The sequence below is a fragment of the Phalangium opilio genome, unplaced genomic scaffold (assembly GCF_054372755.1).
Source record: "Phalangium opilio isolate 3A_F unplaced genomic scaffold, DU_Popi_V2 ptg000019l_1, whole genome shotgun sequence".
Lineage (NCBI taxonomy): Eukaryota > Metazoa > Arthropoda > Arachnida > Opiliones > Phalangiidae > Phalangium > Phalangium opilio.
Genome location: NW_028324152.1, coordinates 394,467 through 411,568, shown reverse-complemented (window position 1 = coordinate 411,568; position 17,102 = coordinate 394,467). Strand labels below are relative to the sequence as shown.

At 33.2% G+C, this 17,102-nt stretch overlaps 14 non-coding genes across 14 annotated transcripts; all 14 read right to left on the bottom strand.

The window, feature by feature from the left end:
- Positions 1 to 31: 31 nt before the first annotated feature.
- TRNAT-UGU (transfer RNA threonine (anticodon UGU)) lies at positions 32 to 104 on the bottom strand. Its single transcript has one exon. It is a non-coding gene; the product is annotated as a tRNA-Thr (tRNA).
- A 133-nt stretch (positions 105 to 237) lies between these two features.
- TRNAT-AGU (transfer RNA threonine (anticodon AGU)) lies at positions 238 to 310 on the bottom strand. The gene has a single exon. It is a non-coding gene; the product is annotated as a tRNA-Thr (tRNA).
- A 579-nt stretch (positions 311 to 889) lies between these two features.
- TRNAT-AGU (transfer RNA threonine (anticodon AGU)) lies at positions 890 to 962 on the bottom strand. The gene has a single exon. It is a non-coding gene; the product is annotated as a tRNA-Thr (tRNA).
- Positions 963 to 1,128: 166 nt separating this feature from the next.
- On the bottom strand, positions 1,129 to 1,201 carry TRNAT-UGU (transfer RNA threonine (anticodon UGU)). Its single transcript has one exon. It is a non-coding gene; the product is annotated as a tRNA-Thr (tRNA).
- A 133-nt stretch (positions 1,202 to 1,334) lies between these two features.
- TRNAT-AGU (transfer RNA threonine (anticodon AGU)) lies at positions 1,335 to 1,407 on the bottom strand. Its single transcript has one exon. It is a non-coding gene; the product is annotated as a tRNA-Thr (tRNA).
- A 133-nt stretch (positions 1,408 to 1,540) lies between these two features.
- On the bottom strand, positions 1,541 to 1,613 carry TRNAT-AGU (transfer RNA threonine (anticodon AGU)). The gene has a single exon. It is a non-coding gene; the product is annotated as a tRNA-Thr (tRNA).
- Positions 1,614 to 1,746: 133 nt separating this feature from the next.
- On the bottom strand, positions 1,747 to 1,819 carry TRNAT-AGU (transfer RNA threonine (anticodon AGU)). Its single transcript has one exon. It is a non-coding gene; the product is annotated as a tRNA-Thr (tRNA).
- A 166-nt stretch (positions 1,820 to 1,985) lies between these two features.
- Positions 1,986 to 2,058, bottom strand: TRNAT-UGU (transfer RNA threonine (anticodon UGU)). Its single transcript has one exon. It is a non-coding gene; the product is annotated as a tRNA-Thr (tRNA).
- Positions 2,059 to 2,603: 545 nt separating this feature from the next.
- On the bottom strand, positions 2,604 to 2,676 carry TRNAT-AGU (transfer RNA threonine (anticodon AGU)). The gene has a single exon. It is a non-coding gene; the product is annotated as a tRNA-Thr (tRNA).
- Positions 2,677 to 2,842: 166 nt separating this feature from the next.
- On the bottom strand, positions 2,843 to 2,915 carry TRNAT-UGU (transfer RNA threonine (anticodon UGU)). The gene has a single exon. It is a non-coding gene; the product is annotated as a tRNA-Thr (tRNA).
- Positions 2,916 to 3,049: 134 nt separating this feature from the next.
- On the bottom strand, positions 3,050 to 3,122 carry TRNAT-AGU (transfer RNA threonine (anticodon AGU)). Its single transcript has one exon. It is a non-coding gene; the product is annotated as a tRNA-Thr (tRNA).
- A 166-nt stretch (positions 3,123 to 3,288) lies between these two features.
- TRNAT-UGU (transfer RNA threonine (anticodon UGU)) lies at positions 3,289 to 3,361 on the bottom strand. Its single transcript has one exon. It is a non-coding gene; the product is annotated as a tRNA-Thr (tRNA).
- Positions 3,362 to 3,494: 133 nt separating this feature from the next.
- Positions 3,495 to 3,567, bottom strand: TRNAT-AGU (transfer RNA threonine (anticodon AGU)). The gene has a single exon. It is a non-coding gene; the product is annotated as a tRNA-Thr (tRNA).
- Positions 3,568 to 4,352: 785 nt separating this feature from the next.
- Positions 4,353 to 4,425, bottom strand: TRNAT-UGU (transfer RNA threonine (anticodon UGU)). Its single transcript has one exon. It is a non-coding gene; the product is annotated as a tRNA-Thr (tRNA).
- Between the last annotated feature and the right edge of the window lie 12,677 nt (positions 4,426 to 17,102).

Below are 17,102 nucleotides of genomic sequence, written 5' to 3'. Positions count from 1 at the left end.
TACGAAAACTAGTTCACGTAATATAACAGCGAGGCTCCGCCGAAAATCGAACTCATGATCTCCTGTTTACAAGACAGGCGCTTTAACCACTAAGCCACGGAGCCCTTGCTTTGAAGCGATATGAATGCAGAATATTTCAGAAAATTAACTAATTTATCTCATCGGAACTTTTGCCCTATTATTTTAATTTTTCGAAATTATATAGCTACGAAATATAGTTCAAGTAACATAACAGCGAGGCTCCGACGAGAATCGAACTCATGATCTCCTGTTTACTAGACAGGCGCTTTAACCACTAAGCCACGGAGCCCTTGCTTTGAAGCGACATGAATGCTGAATATTTCAGTAAATTAACTAAATTATCTCATCGGAACTTTTACCCTATTGTTTGCATAAATGCATATCTAAATCAAATATTATTTTTAATTTTTTCAAAATTTGATAGCTACGAAATCTAGTTCAAGTAATATAACAGCGTGGCTCCGACGAGAATCGAACTCATGCTCTCCTGTTTACTAGACAGGCGCTTTAGCCACTAACCCACGGAGCCCTTGCTTTGAAGCGATATGAATGCTGAATATTTCAGTAAATTAACTAAATTATCTCAACGGAACTTTTGCCCTATTATTTTAATTTTTCGAAATTATATAGCTACGAAATATAGTTCAAGTAACATAAAAGCGAGGCTCCGACGAGAGTCGAAAACATGATCTCCTGTTTACAAGATAGGCGCTTTTACCACTAAACCACGGAGCCCTTGCTTCGAAGCGACATGGATGCTGAATATTCCAATAATTTAACTAAATTAACTCATCGGAATTTTTACCGTATTGTTTTAATTTTTCAAAATTTAATAGTTACGAAATCTAGATCAAGTAACATAACAGCAAGGCTCCGACGAGAATCGAACTCATGATCTCCTGTTTACTAGACAGGCGCTTTAACCACTAAGCCACGGAGCCCTTGCTTTGAAGTGATATGAATTCTGAATATTTCAGTAAATTAACTAAATTATCTCATCGGAACTTTTACACTATTGTTTGAATATATGCATATCTAAATCAACTATTATTTGTAATTTTTCAAAATTTAATAGTTACGAAAACTAGTTCACGTAATATAACAGCGAGGCTCCGACGAGAATCGAACTCATGATCTCCTGTTTACAAGACAGGCGCTTTAACCACTAAGCCACGGAGCCCTTGCGTTGAAGCGACATGGATGCTGAATATTCCAATAATTTAACTAAATTAACTCATCGGAATTTTTACCCTATTGTTTTAATTTTTCAAAATTTAATAGCTACGAAATCTAGATCAAGTAACATAACAGCAAGGCTCCGACGAGAATCGAACTCATGATCTCCTGTTTACTAGACAGGCGCTTTAACCACTAAGCCACGGAGCCCTTGCTTTGAAGCGATATGAATTCTGAATATTTCAGTAAATTAACTAAATTATCTCATCGGAACTTTTGCCCTATTATTTTAATTTTTCAAAATTATATAGCTACGAAATCTACTTCAAGTAACTTAACAGCGAGGCTCCGACGAGAATCGAACTCATGATCTCCTGTTTACTAGACAGGCGCTTTAACCACTAAGCCACGGAGCCCTTGCTTTGAAGCGACATGGATGCTGAATATTCCAATAATTTAACTAAATTAACTCATCGGAATTTTTACCGTATTGTTTTAATTTTTCAAAATTTAATAGTTACGAAATCTAGATCAAGTAACATAACAGCAAGGCTCCGACGAGAATCGAACTCATGATCTCCTGTTTACTAGACAGGCGCTTTAACCACTAAGCCACGGAGCCCTTGCTTTGAAGTGATATGAATTCTGAATATTTCAGTAAATTAACAAAATTATCTCATCGGAACTTTTACACTATTGTTTGCATATATGCATATCTAAATCAACTATTATTTTTAATTTTTCAAAATTTAATAGTTACGAAAACTAGTTCACGTAATATAACAGCGAGGCTCCGCCGAGAATCGAACTCATGATCTCCTGTTTACAAGACAGGCGCTTTAACCACTAAGCCACGGAGCCCTTGCTTTGAAGCGATATGAATGCAGAATATTTCAGAAAATTAACTAATTTATCTCATCGGAACTTTTGCCCTATTATTTTAATTTTTCGAAATTATATAGCTACGAAATATAGTTCAAGTAACATAACAGCGAGGCTCCGACGAGAATCGAACTCATGCTCTCCTGTTTACTAGACAGGCGCTTTAGCCACTAACCCACGGAGCCCTTGCTTTGAAGCGATATGAATGCTGAATATTTCAGTAAATTAACTAAATTATCTCAACGGAACTTTTGCCCTATTATTTTAATTTTTCGAAATTATATGGCTACGAAATATAGTTCAAGTAACATAACAGCGAGGCTCCGACGAGAATCGAAAACATGATCTCCTGTTTACAAGATAGGCGCTTTTACCACTAAACCACGGAGCCCTTGCTTTGAAGCGACATGGATGCTGAATATTCCAATAATTTAACTAAATTAACTCATCGGAATTTTTACCGTATTGTTTTAATTTTTCAAAATTTAATAGTTACGAAATCTAGATCAAGTAACATAACAGCAAGGCTCCGACGAGAATCGAACTCATGATCTCCTGTTTACTAGACAGGCGCTTTAACCACTAAGCCACGGAGCCCTTGCTTTGAAGTGATATGAATTCTGAATATTTCAGTAAATTAACTAAATTATCTCATCGGAACTTTTACACTATTGTTTGCATATATGCATATCTAAATCAACTATTATTTTTAATTTTTCAAAATTTAATAGTTACGAAAACTAGTTCACGTAATATAACAGCGAGGCTCCGACGAGAATCGAACTCATGATCTCCTGTTTACAAGACAGGCGCTTTAACCACTAAGCCACGGAGCCCTTGCTTTGAAGCGATATGAATGCAGAATATTTCAGAAAATTAACTAAATTATCTCATCGGAACTTTTGCCCTATTATTTTAATTTTTCGAAATTATATAGCTACGAAAAGATAGTTCAAGTAACATAACAGCGAGGCTCCGACGAGAATCGAACTCATGATCTCCTGTTTACTAGACAGGCGCTTTAACCACTAAACCACGGAGCCCTTGCTTTGAAGTGATATGAATTCTGAATATTTCAGTAAATTAACTAAATTATCTCATCGGAACTTTTACACTATTGTTTGAATATATGCATATCTAAATCAACTATTATTTTTAATTTTTCAAAATTTAATAGTTACGAAAACTAGTTCACGTAATATAACAGCGAGGCTCCGACGAGAATCGAACTCATGATCTCCTGTTTACAAGACAGGCGCTTTAACCACTAAGCCACGGAGCCCTTGCGTTGAAGCGACATGGATGCTGAATATTCCAATAATTTAACTAAATTAACTCATCGGAATTTTTACCCTATTGTTTTAATTTTTCAAAATTTAATAGCTACGAAATCTAGATCAAGTAACATAACAGCAAGGCTCCGACGAGAATCGAACTCATGATCTCCTGTTTACTAGACAGGCGCTTTAACCACTAAGCCACGGAGCCCTTGCTTTGAAGCGATATGAATTCTGAATATTTCAGTAAATTAACTAAATTATCTCATCGGAACTTTTGCCCTATTATTTTAATTTTTCAAAATTATATAGCTACGAAATCTACTTCAAGTAACTTAACAGCGAGGCTCCGACGAGAATCGAATTCATGATCTCTTGTTTACTAGACAGGCGCTTTAACCACTAAGCCACGGAGCCCTTGCTTTGAAGCGACATGAATGCTGAATATTTCAGTAAATTAACTAAATTATCTCATCGGAACTTTTACCCTATTGTTTGCATAAATGCATATCTAAATCAAATATTATTTTTAATTTTTTCAAAATTTGATAGCTACGAAATCTAGTTCAAGTAATATAACAGCGTGGCTCCGACGAGAATCGAACTCATGCTCTCCTGTTTACTAGACAGGCGCTTTAGCCACTAACCCACGGAGCCCTTGCTTTGAAGCGATATGAATGCTGAATATTTCAGTAAATTAACTAAATTATCTCAACGGAACTTTTGCCCTATTATTTTAAATTTTCGAAATTATATAGCTACGAAATATAGTTCAAGTAACATAACAGCGAGGCTCCGACGAGAATCGAAAACATGATCTCCTGTTTACAAGATAGGCGCTTTTACCACTAAACCACGGAGCCCTTGCTTTGAAGCGACATGGATGCTGAATATTCCAATAATTTAACTAAATTAACTCATCGGAATTTTAACCCTATTGTTTTAATTTTTCCAAATTTAATAGCTACGAAATCTAGATCAAGTAACATAACAGTAAGGCTCCGACGAGAATCGAACTCATAATCTCCTGTTTACAAGACAGGCGCTTTAACCACTAAGCCACGGAGCCCTTGCTTTGAAGCGATATGAATGCAGAATATTTCAGAAAATTAACTAAATTATCTCATCGGAACTTTTGCCCTATTATTTTAATTTTTCGAAATTATATAGCTAAGAACAAGTTGGGAAAACCAAAATATTACCTCTCCGAGTCAAGACGACTACTTACAAACTTATTTGCCCAGATATGGAAATGTTTCTTAAGTTAAAATTTATGAAATATTAAAGCAGTATACAAAGCATAGCAAATATACTGTAAATCAGACGACATTTTACATCCAATAATGATATACTTGTACACATTAAAATCATCCGATGGGGGGAAAAACGGGAAATGAAGAGATAAAACTTTTGAGGGATATTACCTTTACGTGTTTGTAAAGGCCTGATTTTCTACTCCTCAACTGTATGCCCTCTATGTTCAAAGCCATATTCACAACAGGGTTGCCATGTAAACACTATCCTCTCGTTTCACCTCAACAATTTTCTTAGTTTGTCAACATGACTGTTAACGTTACAAACACCAAAGCTTATTTGTGGCTACACACACTGAAAGTAAATGCGTACCATAAAAAGCATGAAAACACGAAGCTATTATCCGATTACGATCAGACCTTTCACTGGTCTGGGCTGCGTTCAGCAGAGCTCACCAAAAAAGACAGCGGATTTTGGAAATGTTTACCGGTGAGCTCTGTCGTCATAGCTTTTCTCCGGTCATCGGCGTTTTATAAATGACGCTAGCGCAATAAAGCGTGCAAGGTACCAAGGCTTAACAAAAATTGTATGATAACATATTTATAGAGATAGATAACAACTTTTATAATTAAAATTAGAAACTAACATATCTCTTAAAATTCTCGCGTGATCAACTGGTTTCACGCCAATTAAATAGCTATAGTCCCATAGAGCTATTTGTATTAATTCCTCCATGGTTTTTTCGCCAAGCTGAGAACTACGCGTTTTACGTCACGTTATCCAAAAAGCCGACTATTTTCTTTGAAGACCGCGCTAGCTCAGCGCTAAACACCGTGACGTCACAATTCAAAAACAAAATCCCGTTATGCAGGATACTGCTAACAGCGCTGGGCTCTGCTGAACGCGGCCCAGATTTCCACCATGATTATAAAGGGTGCGTTCAGTAACGCTCAACGGATACCAAACGCGTTGAGCTCCGTTGATCAACGTGATGTCATGTGACGTATTAGGCTACTGAACGGTTTTTGCAAACTTTGCGTTGCATCATCTGCTTACAGTTCATGGAAATGCAAACGCAAGGACCTGCTAGCCGAAATAAGAGCAAACTCTGACCCGTAACTTAGCCAAGGCTTAAACTTTCAAACCCAATAACTTTTAAAGCTTCATAGATATAATCGAAAAAATTTCATAAAATAATTAACAGACACTATTCATTCGCATTCAGTCGATGTTACACCGATTTTATAAATAGTTCCGAAATTTTCCATCAAATTAACTTTTCGAAATCGTTCAGGGAGATAAGTTTCCTCCATTGCTGCTACGTCACAAATGCGTTGCTCAACGAAGTAATCGGCTCTTACAGCCGATGACTTCGATGCCTCTTCGCTTACAATCGTGACGTCAAACCGGAAGTTCCGAAAATCGTTCAGTGGCGAATGCGCATTCAACGGAGCCTCCGTTGAGCGTTACTGAACGCGCCCAAAATCTAAGCCTAATTATTTAAAAGTGTATTTAACTTTCGGCTCACTCTGAACCGTTAATGTCTCTGCATTACAGAAACGAAAACCAAACCCAAGCGTTTACTTTTTGGTTCACTAGGCCTATTGACAAATAAAAGTTCATTTGACCAACATAGTAGCGTTGTGCTTGTATTCACTTTAGAAAGGATTATGCTATAAACAGATGTAGTATAGCTTAAGTAATATATAAACATCCATTTTAAATAATAATATTAAAAAAAATCTTTGGAATATCAAAATGAAATAGAGCTTTAAAGCTACAAAAGTACTAAATGCTTCAAAATTACGAAAAATATTTCCACATATTCACTTTATATATATTAAGGATAAAGGGAATATTATGGTTCTGTAGGATTTCTTTACACATCAAAACAAAACGAACTTTTAACTTTTTAACAACGGACGGACACACACAGACAAAAACATAGACTGCTTTTTAACTCTTTCCGTATTAATTTTGAATTGAGAAACAAGATTATCTTAAATATTAAAATAAATATAATTAATATTTAATAATTTCTTCGTTAGTTATTCGCCTTATTGAACGTTACATCGTTTTAAAAAAGAACAATTAAACAATCTTGAGAGACTTGACTAATATTGGCGTTTGAAATGGAGCATACGCCGGTTGCTTGGCCTTACTCAAATAGGTAGTATATAAGGGTGTTGAACTACAGCTAAAAGCAAGAACAACCGCAATTGCGAAAACCTTTGGTGGCGATCCCACCTTAGGGAGGCTAGACGTTTCTCGTAACCCTAGCTGATCGCCGCGAATGTCTTAAACCCAACGATGACGATGGAGTAGAAGCCAGGTGTACAGACTGGTGTCCAAGTGGAATGGACGAAGACCAGAAGATGGTGGTGATTAGAAGCCAGTATGTACAGACTGGTGTCCATGTGGGATGGACGAAGACCAAAAGATGGTGGTGATTAGAAGCCAGTATGTACAGACGGGTGTCCATGTGGGATGGACGAAGACCAAAAGTTGGTGGTGAATAGAAGCCAGTATGTACAGACTGGTGTCCAAGTGGAATGGACGAAGACCAGAAGATGGTGGTGATTTGAAGCCAGTATGTACAGACTGGTGTCCATGTGGGATGGACGAAGACCAAAAGAGGGTGGTGATTAGAAGCCAGTAAGTACAGACTGGTGTCCGTGTGGGGTGGACAAAAACCAGAAGATGGTGGTGTGAGAACTCAAGTAGAGGAGCCATTTCCGTGACTGTGAAAGCAGTTCGGAAATGGCGAACACGTTTGCTCCGATTTGGAAACTGCGAACGCGGTCACGTGGGTGTAACAACAGACACACACACACACACCCATACATGTCCTACATTACTTATGAGGACCGAGTTTAAAAAGTCACTTACGGGGACATTTAGAAAACGCAATATCTCCTCCGCTTTTATCGTAAAATCGAAAATATATTTCACTTTTATGACTTGTTTCAAATTGCATCTTAAAATGAATTCCAAATATTTTTAAAGGAAACTTTTACATAATTTTCTTTACATTCTTTATGGGGACCAAAATCTATGACGTATTTCCGGTTAACTTTGTCCCCGTAAGAATAGCAATACACTTATATTCTCTAAGCTTGAGTTATGGGTAACAAAATGTCTCAGTTCAAAAGTAAACGGAATTTAATACGTTAATTCGATAACCATAAGGCGTAATCAAGTAGCTGATATTGTCAAGATTCATTTCGAAAACTTAAAAATAATACTTGTATAAATTTAGAAAAATCATAAAAAGTAATACGAAACCTCAAGAAACAAACTATTAAAAACTTAAAACTTGGAACAATGATCCACCTACCAAATGTAAAATAAAATTCAATTAAAAATTGTATATATCAAAATTTTCTTCAAGAACAAAAATCATTAAAGAACGTTGGAACAATGGCCTCATAGAGGATGGTAAAATTCAATTTTAGAAACAATTAAAAAAATATATAGGCCCTATTAATAATAAAAATTATTTTTAGTGCTTTGTACGATAACTTACGAACTTTACAAATTTTCATCATTAATCCCCGTAAAGTATTTCAAAATCAAAAATTAGACACAAAATGGATAAGTTATAAATTTCAAGTAAAAGGTTTTTTTAAATAATTTTTTACACGACAAACTTCAAAGTTAACTTTTATTCATCCATATGAAAGATAATAAAAAACGTTGGGAATGGGGTCCCCATAGCGGATGTAGTAATTCAAATTTAAACACAAAATGTTATTTATAACAGATTTCAATTTAACAGAAAGACATCAAAAACAAGAAGATATTTCTACTTCGTTAAACGATATCTAGATAAATCGCATTATTTTCACTAGAAGCAAAAAACATGAAAAACCGTTGGCTGAATGGTCCCCGTAAAGGGTTTAAAAATCCAAAATTAGACACAAAATGGTGCAAATTTTAAATTTCAAGTAAAAGATTTTTTTTTTGAATAATACTATACACGACAACCTTCGAAGTTAACTTTTATTCATCCATATGAAAGATAATAAAAAAATGTTGGGATTGGGGTCCCCATAGCGGATGTATTAATTCAAACTTAAACACAAAATATGATTTACTACAGATTTAAATTTAACAGAAGGAAATCAAAAACACGAAGATATTTATACTTCTTTATACGATATCTAGATGAATCGCATTATTTTCACTAGAAGCAAAAAACATGAAAAACCGTTGGCTCAAAGGTCCCCGTAAAGGGTTAAAAATCCAAAATTAGACACAAAATGGTGCAAATTTTAAATTTCAAGTAAAAGATTTTTATTTGAATAATACTATATACGACAAATTTCGAAGTTAACTTTTATTCATCCATATGAAAGATAATAAAAAAAATGTTGGGAATGGGGTCCCCATAGCGGATGTATTAATTCAAACTTAAACACAAAATATGATTTACTACAGATTTAAATTTAACAGAAGGAAATCAAAAACACGAAGATATTTCTACTTCGTTATACGATATCTAGATGAATCGCATTATTTTCACTAGAAGCAAAAAACATGAAAAACCGTTGGCTCAAAGGTACCCGTAAAGGGTTTAAAAATCCAAAATTAGACACAAAATGGTGTAAAATTTAAATTTCAAGTAAAAGGTTTTTTTTAACAATACTATACACGACAACCTTGGAAGTTAACTTTTATTCATCCATATGAAAGATAATAAAAAAATGTTGGGAATGGGGTCCCCATAGTAGATGTGGTAATTCAAACTTACACACAAAATGTGATTTATTACAAATTTCAATTTAACAGAAAGACATCAAAAACACGAAGATATTTCTACTTCGTTATACGATATCTAGATAAATCGCATTATTTTCACTAGAAGCAAAAAACATGAAAAACCGTTGGGTCAAAGGTCCCCGTAAAGGGTTAAAAATCCAAAACTAGACACAAAATGGTGTAAATTTTAAATTTCAAGTAAAAGTTTTTTTTGAATAATACTATTCACGACAACCTTCGAAGTTAACTTTTATTCATCCATATGAAAGATAATAAAAAAATGTGGGAATGGAGTCCCCATAGCGGATGTAGTAATTCAAACTTACACACAAAATGTGATTTATTACAAATTTCAATTTAACAGAAAGACATCAAAAAACGAAGATATTTCTACTTCGTTATACGATATCTAGATAAATCGCATTATTTTTACTAGAAGCAAAAACATGAAAAACCGTTGGGTCAAAGGTCCCCGTAAAGGGTTAAAAATCCAAAATTAGACACAAAATGGTGCAAATTTTAAATTTCAAGTAAAAGATTTTTATTTGAATAATACTATATACGACAAATTTCGAAGTTAACTTTTATTCATCCATATGAAAGATAATAAAAAAAATGTTGGGAATGGGGTCCCCATAGCGGATGTATTAATTCAAACTTAAACACAAAATATGATTTACTACAGATTTAAATTTAACAGAAGGAAATCAAAAACACGAAGATATTTCTACTTCGTTATACGATATCTAGATGAATCGCATTATTTTCACTAGAAGCAAAAAACATGAAAAGAAAAACCGTTGGCTCAAAGGTACCCGTAAAGGGTTTAAAAATCCAAAATTAGACACAAAATGGTGTAAAATTTAAATTTCAAGTAAAAGGTTTTTTTTAACAATACTATACACGACAACCTTGGAAGTTAACTTTTATTCATCCATATGAAAGATAATAAAAAAATGTTGGGAATGGGGTCCCCATAGTAGATGTGGTAATTCAAACTTACACACAAAATGTGATTTATTACAAATTTCAATTTAACAGAAAGACATCAAAAACACGAAGATATTTCTACTTCGTTATACGATATCTAGATAAATCGCATTATTTTCACTAGAAGCAAAAAACATGAAAAACCGTTGGGTCAAAGGTCCCCGTAAAGGGTTAAAAATCCAAAACTAGACACAAAATGGTGTAAATTTTAAATTTCAAGTAAAAGTTTTTTTTGAATAATACTATTCACGACAACCTTCGAAGTTAACTTTTATTCATCCATATGAAAGATAATAAAAAAATGTGGGAATGGAGTCCCCATAGCGGATGTAGTAATTCAAACTTACACACAAAATGTGATTTATTACAAATTTCAATTTAACAGAAAGACATCAAAAAACGAAGATATTTCTACTTCGTTATACGATATCTAGATAAATCGCATTATTTTTACTAGAAGCAAAAACATGAAAAACCGTTGGGTCAAAGGTCCCCGTAAAGGGTTTAAAAATCCAAAATTAGACACAAAATGGCGTAAATTTTAAATTTCAAGTAAAAGGGTTTTTTTTTGAATAATACTATACACGACAACCTTGGAAGTTAACTTTTATTCATCCATATGAAAGATAATAAAAAAAATGTTGGGAATGGGGTCCCCATAGCGGATGTAGTAATTCAAATTTAAACACAAAATATTATTTATTACAAATTTCAATTTAACAGAAAGACATCAAAAACACGAAGATATTTCTACTTCGTTATACGATATCTAGATAAATCGCACTATTTTCACTAGAAGCAAAAAACATGAAAAACCGTTGGCTCAAAGGTCCCCGTAAAGGGTTTAAAAATCCAAAATTAGACACAAAATGGTGTAAATTTTAAATTTCAAGTAAAAGGGTTTTTTTGGAATAATTCTATACACGACAACCTTCAAAGCTAACTTTTATTAATCCATATGAAAGATAATAAAAAAATGTTGGGAATGGGGTCCCCATAGCGGATGTAGTAATTCAAATTTAAACACAAAATCTTATTTATTACAAATTTCAATTTAACAGAAAGACATCAAAAACACGAAGATATTTCTACTTCGTTATACGATATCTAGATAAATCGCACTATTTTCACTAGAAGCAAAAAACATGATAAACCGTTGGCTCAAAGGTCCCCGTAAAGGGTTAAAAATCCAAAATTAGACACAAAATGGTGCAAATTTTAAATTTCAAGTAAAAGATTTTTATTTGAATAATACTATATACGACAAATTTCGAAGTTAACTTTTATTCATCCATATGAAAGATAATAAAAAAAATGTTGGGAATGGGGTCCCCATAGCGGATGTATTAATTCAAACTTAAACACAAAATATGATTTACTACAGATTTAAATTTAACAGAAGGAAATCAAAAACACGAAGATATTTCTACTTCGTTATACGATATCTAGATGAATCGCATTATTTTCACTAGAAGCAAAAAACATGAAAAGAAAAACCGTTGGCTCAAAGGTACCCGTAAAGGGTTTAAAAATCCAAAATTAGACACAAAATGGTGTAAAATTTAAATTTCAAGTAAAAGGTTTTTTTTAACAATACTATACACGACAACCTTGGAAGTTAACTTTTATTCATCCATATGAAAGATAATAAAAAAATGTTGGGAATGGGGTCCCCATAGTAGATGTGGTAATTCAAACTTACACACAAAATGTGATTTATTACAAATTTCAATTTAACAGAAAGACATCAAAAACACGAAGATATTTCTACTTCGTTATACGATATCTAGATAAATCGCATTATTTTCACTAGAAGCAAAAAACATGAAAAACCGTTGGGTCAAAGGTCCCCGTAAAGGGTTAAAAATCCAAAACTAGACACAAAATGGTGTAAATTTTAAATTTCAAGTAAAAGTTTTTTTTGAATAATACTATTCACGACAACCTTCGAAGTTAACTTTTATTCATCCATATGAAAGATAATAAAAAAATGTGGGAATGGAGTCCCCATAGCGGATGTAGTAATTCAAACTTACACACAAAATGTGATTTATTACAAATTTCAATTTAACAGAAAGACATCAAAAAACGAAGATATTTCTACTTCGTTATACGATATCTAGATAAATCGCATTATTTTTACTAGAAGCAAAAACATGAAAAACCGTTGGGTCAAAGGTCCCCGTAAAGGGTTTAAAAATCCAAAATTAGACACAAAATGGCGTAAATTTTAAATTTCAAGTAAAAGGGTTTTTTTTTGAATAATACTATACACGACAACCTTGGAAGTTAACTTTTATTCATCCATATGAAAGATAATAAAAAAAATGTTGGGAATGGGGTCCCCATAGCGGATGTAGTAATTCAAATTTAAACACAAAATATTATTTATTACAAATTTCAATTTAACAGAAAGACATCAAAAACACGAAGATATTTCTACTTCGTTATACGATATCTAGATAAATCGCACTATTTTCACTAGAAGCAAAAAACATGAAAAACCGTTGGCTCAAAGGTCCCCGTAAAGGGTTTAAAAATCCAAAATTAGACACAAAATGGTGTAAATTTTAAATTTCAAGTAAAAGGGTTTTTTTGGAATAATTCTATACACGACAACCTTCAAAGCTAACTTTTATTAATCCATATGAAAGATAATAAAAAAATGTTGGGAATGGGGTCCCCATAGCGGATGTAGTAATTCAAATTTAAACACAAAATCTTATTTATTACAAATTTCAATTTAACAGAAAGACATCAAAAACACGAAGATATTTCTACTTCGTTATACGATATCTAGATAAATCGCACTATTTTCACTAGAAGCAAAAAACATGATAAACCGTTGGCTCAAAGGTCCCCGTAAAGGGTTTAAAAATTCAAAATTAGACACAAAATGGTGTAAATTTTAAATTTCAAGTAAAAGATTCTTTTTTGAATAATACTATACACGACAACCTTCGAAGTTAACTTTTATTCATCCATATGAAAGATAAAAAAAAAATGTTGGGAATGGGGTCCCCATAGTAGATGTGGTAATTCAAACTTACACACAAAATGTGATTTATTACAAATTTCAATTTAACAGAAAGACATCAAAAACACGAAGATATTTCTACTTCGTTATACGATATCTAGATAAATCGCATTATTTTCACTAGAAGAAAAAAACATGAAAAACCGTTGGGTCAAAGGTCCCCGTAAAGGGTTAAAAATCCAAAACTAGACACAAAATGGTGTAAATTTTAAATTTCAAGTAAAAGCGTTTTTTTTGAATAATACTATACACGACAACCTTCGAAGTTAACTTTTATTCATCCATATGAAAGATAATAAAAAAATGTTGGGAATGGGGTCCCCCTAGCAGATGTGGTAATTCAAACTTACACACAAAATGTGATTTATTACAAATTTCAATTTAACAGAAAGACATCAAAAACACGAAGATATTTCTACTTCGTTATACGATATCTAGATAAATCGCATTATTTTCACTAGAAGCAAAAAACATGAAAAACCGTCGGGTCAAAGGTCCCCGTAAAGGGTTTAAAAATCCAAAATTAGACACAAAATGGTGTAAATTTTTAATTTCAAGTAAAAGGGTTTTTTTTTGGAATAATACTATACACGACAACCTTCAAAGCTAACTTTTATTAATCCATATGAAAGATAAAAAAAAATGTTGGGAATGGGGTCCCCATAGTAGATGTGGTAATTCAAACTTACACACAAAATGTGATTTATTACAAATTTCAATTTAACAGAAAGACATCAAAAACACGAAGATATTTCTACTTCGTTATACGATATCTAGATAAATCGCATTATTTTCACTAGAAGCAAAAAACATGAAAAACCGTTGGGTCAAAGGTCCCCGTAAAGGGTTAAAAATCCAAAACTAGACACAAAATGGTGTAAATTTTAAATTTCAAGTAAAAGTTTTTTTTGAATAATACTATTCACGACAACCTTCGAAGTTAACTTTTATTCATCCATATGAAAGATAATAAAAAAATGTGGGAATGGAGTCCCCATAGCGGATGTAGTAATTCAAACTTACACACAAAATGTGATTTATTACAAATTTCAATTTAACAGAAAGACATCAAAAAACGAAGATATTTCTACTTCGTTATACGATATCTAGATAAATCGCATTATTTTTACTAGAAGCAAAAAACATGAAAAACCGTTGGGTCAAAGGTCCCCGTAAAGGGTTTAAAAATCCAAAATTAGACACAAAATGGTGTAAATTTTAAATTTCAAGTAAAAGGGTTTTTTTTGAATAATACTATACACGACAACCTTGGAAGTTAACTTTTATTCATCCATATGAAAGATAATAAAAAAAATGTTGGGAATGGGGTCCCCATAGCGGATGTAGTAATTCAAATTTAAACACAAAATATTACTTATTACAAATTTCAATTTAACAGAAAGACATCAAAAACACGAAGATATTTCTACTTCGTTATACGATATCTAGATAAATCGCACTATTTTCACTAGAAGCAAAAAACATGAAAAACCGTTGGCTCAAAGGTCCCCGTAAAGTGTTTAAAAATCCAAAATTAGACACAAAATGGTGTAAATTTTAAATTTCAAGTAAAAGGTTTTTTTTTGAATAATACTATACACGACAACCTTGGAAGTTAACTTTTATTCATCCATATGAAAGATAATAAAAAAATGTTGGGAATGGGGTCCCCATAGCAGATGTGGTAATTCAAACTTACACACAAAATGTGATTTATTACAAATTTCAATTTAACAGAAAGACATCAAAAACACGAAGATATTTCTACTTCGTTATACGATATCTAGATAAATCGCATTATTTTCACTAGAAGCAAAAAACATGAAAAACCGTTGGGTCAAAGGTCCCCGTAAAGGGTTTAAAAATCCAAAATTAGACACAAATTGGTGTAAATTTTAAATTTCAAGTAAAAGGGTTTTTTTTGGAATAATACTATACACGACAACCTTCAAAGCTAACTTTTATTAATCCATATGAAAGATAATAAAAAATGTTGGGAATGGGGTCCCCGTAGCGGATTCAGTAATTCAAATTTAAACACAAAATATTATTTATTACAAATTTCAATTTAACAGAAAGACATCAAAAACACGAAGATATTTCTACTTCGTTATACGATATCTAGATAAATCGCATTATTTTCACTAGAAGCAAAAAACATGAAAAACCGTTGGGTCAAAGGTCCCCGTAAAGGGTTAAAAATAGGGATGGCGGTTTTCAGAAAATTCCGAAACCGGTATTTGGCGATGTCAAATCCGGAATTTACCGGAATTCCGGAATCTTTTTACACTCCGAAAAATCCCGGAATCAATCCGGTTTTAATTCCGGAACCAAACCGTATTGATTCCGGAATCAATCCGGTTTCAATTTCGGAATCAAAACGGTTTCAATTCCGGAATCAAAACGGTTTCAATTCCGGAATCAAAACGGTTTCAATTCCGGAATCAAACCGGCTTCAATTCTGGAATCAAACCGGCTTCAATTTCGGAATCAAAACCAAAATGACACCGACACCAAATCCGGAATTTAACCGATATCAAAACCGGAGATATCAACATGAACTATATAGCTATAACTTACATTAGCTATATGTATAACTAATTAAGGCAAGGAAAATAAATTTTGTTAAATTATGGACAGACAAATAGGCTAAACACCATTAGCTATTATTGTATATTGTTGAGTTTGTTTCCCACGGTGGAATTTAGAATTTTGTTTTTATTATTTTACACGAAAGAGAGCCAATCCGCCCCTCTTATTCACCGACTTCCTAACAAAATTAAAGTTGAATGTGACGCCACGAATAGCATTACGCCAACCTCCCCCCCTTGTCACGGACTGTCACAAATTCAGAAACTCCCCCCCTTTAGAGTGTGACGCCGTTTATGGAAGGTTTCCATTTGTATTATTTGAAGAGATGAAGATTGAAGACAATAGTGGTGTGTCTTACTCTTGATTCTTGAGTAATGTTTGCTGAAAACATTCCGTATGATCCGAAATTCCGTACAAACCGGTATTCCGTATGATCCGGTATTCCGTTCAAACCGGTATCCCGTATGATCCGGAATTCCGTACAAACCGGTATTCCGTATGATACGGAATTCCGGTTTTCAACTTGGAAAATTCCGTACCGAATTTTTTTGGAAAATTCCGGATATGTTCCGGAATTCCGGAATTTTTGCCATCCCTACCGGTATCCCGTATGATCCGGAATTCCGTACAAACCGGTATTCCGTATGATACGGAATTCCGGTTTTCAACTTGGAAAATTCCGTACCGAAATTTTTTGGAAAATTCCGGATATGTTCCGGAATTCCGGAATTTTTGCCATCCCTAGTTAAAAATCCAAAACTAGACACAAAATGGTGTAAATTTTAAATTTCAAGTAAAAGTTTTTTTTGAATAATACTATTCACGACAACCTTCGAAGTTAACTTTTATTCATCCATATGAAAGATAATAAAAAAATGTGGGAATGGAGTCCCCATAGCGGATGTAGTAATTCAAACTTACACACAAAATGTGATTTATTACAAATTTCAATTTAACAGAAAGACATCAAAAAACGAAGATATTTCTACTTCGTTATACGATATCTAGATAAATCGCATTATTTTTACTAGAAGCAAAAAACATGAAAAACCGTTGGGTCAAAGGTCCCCGTAAAGGGTTTAAAAATCCAAAATTAGACACAAAATGGTGTA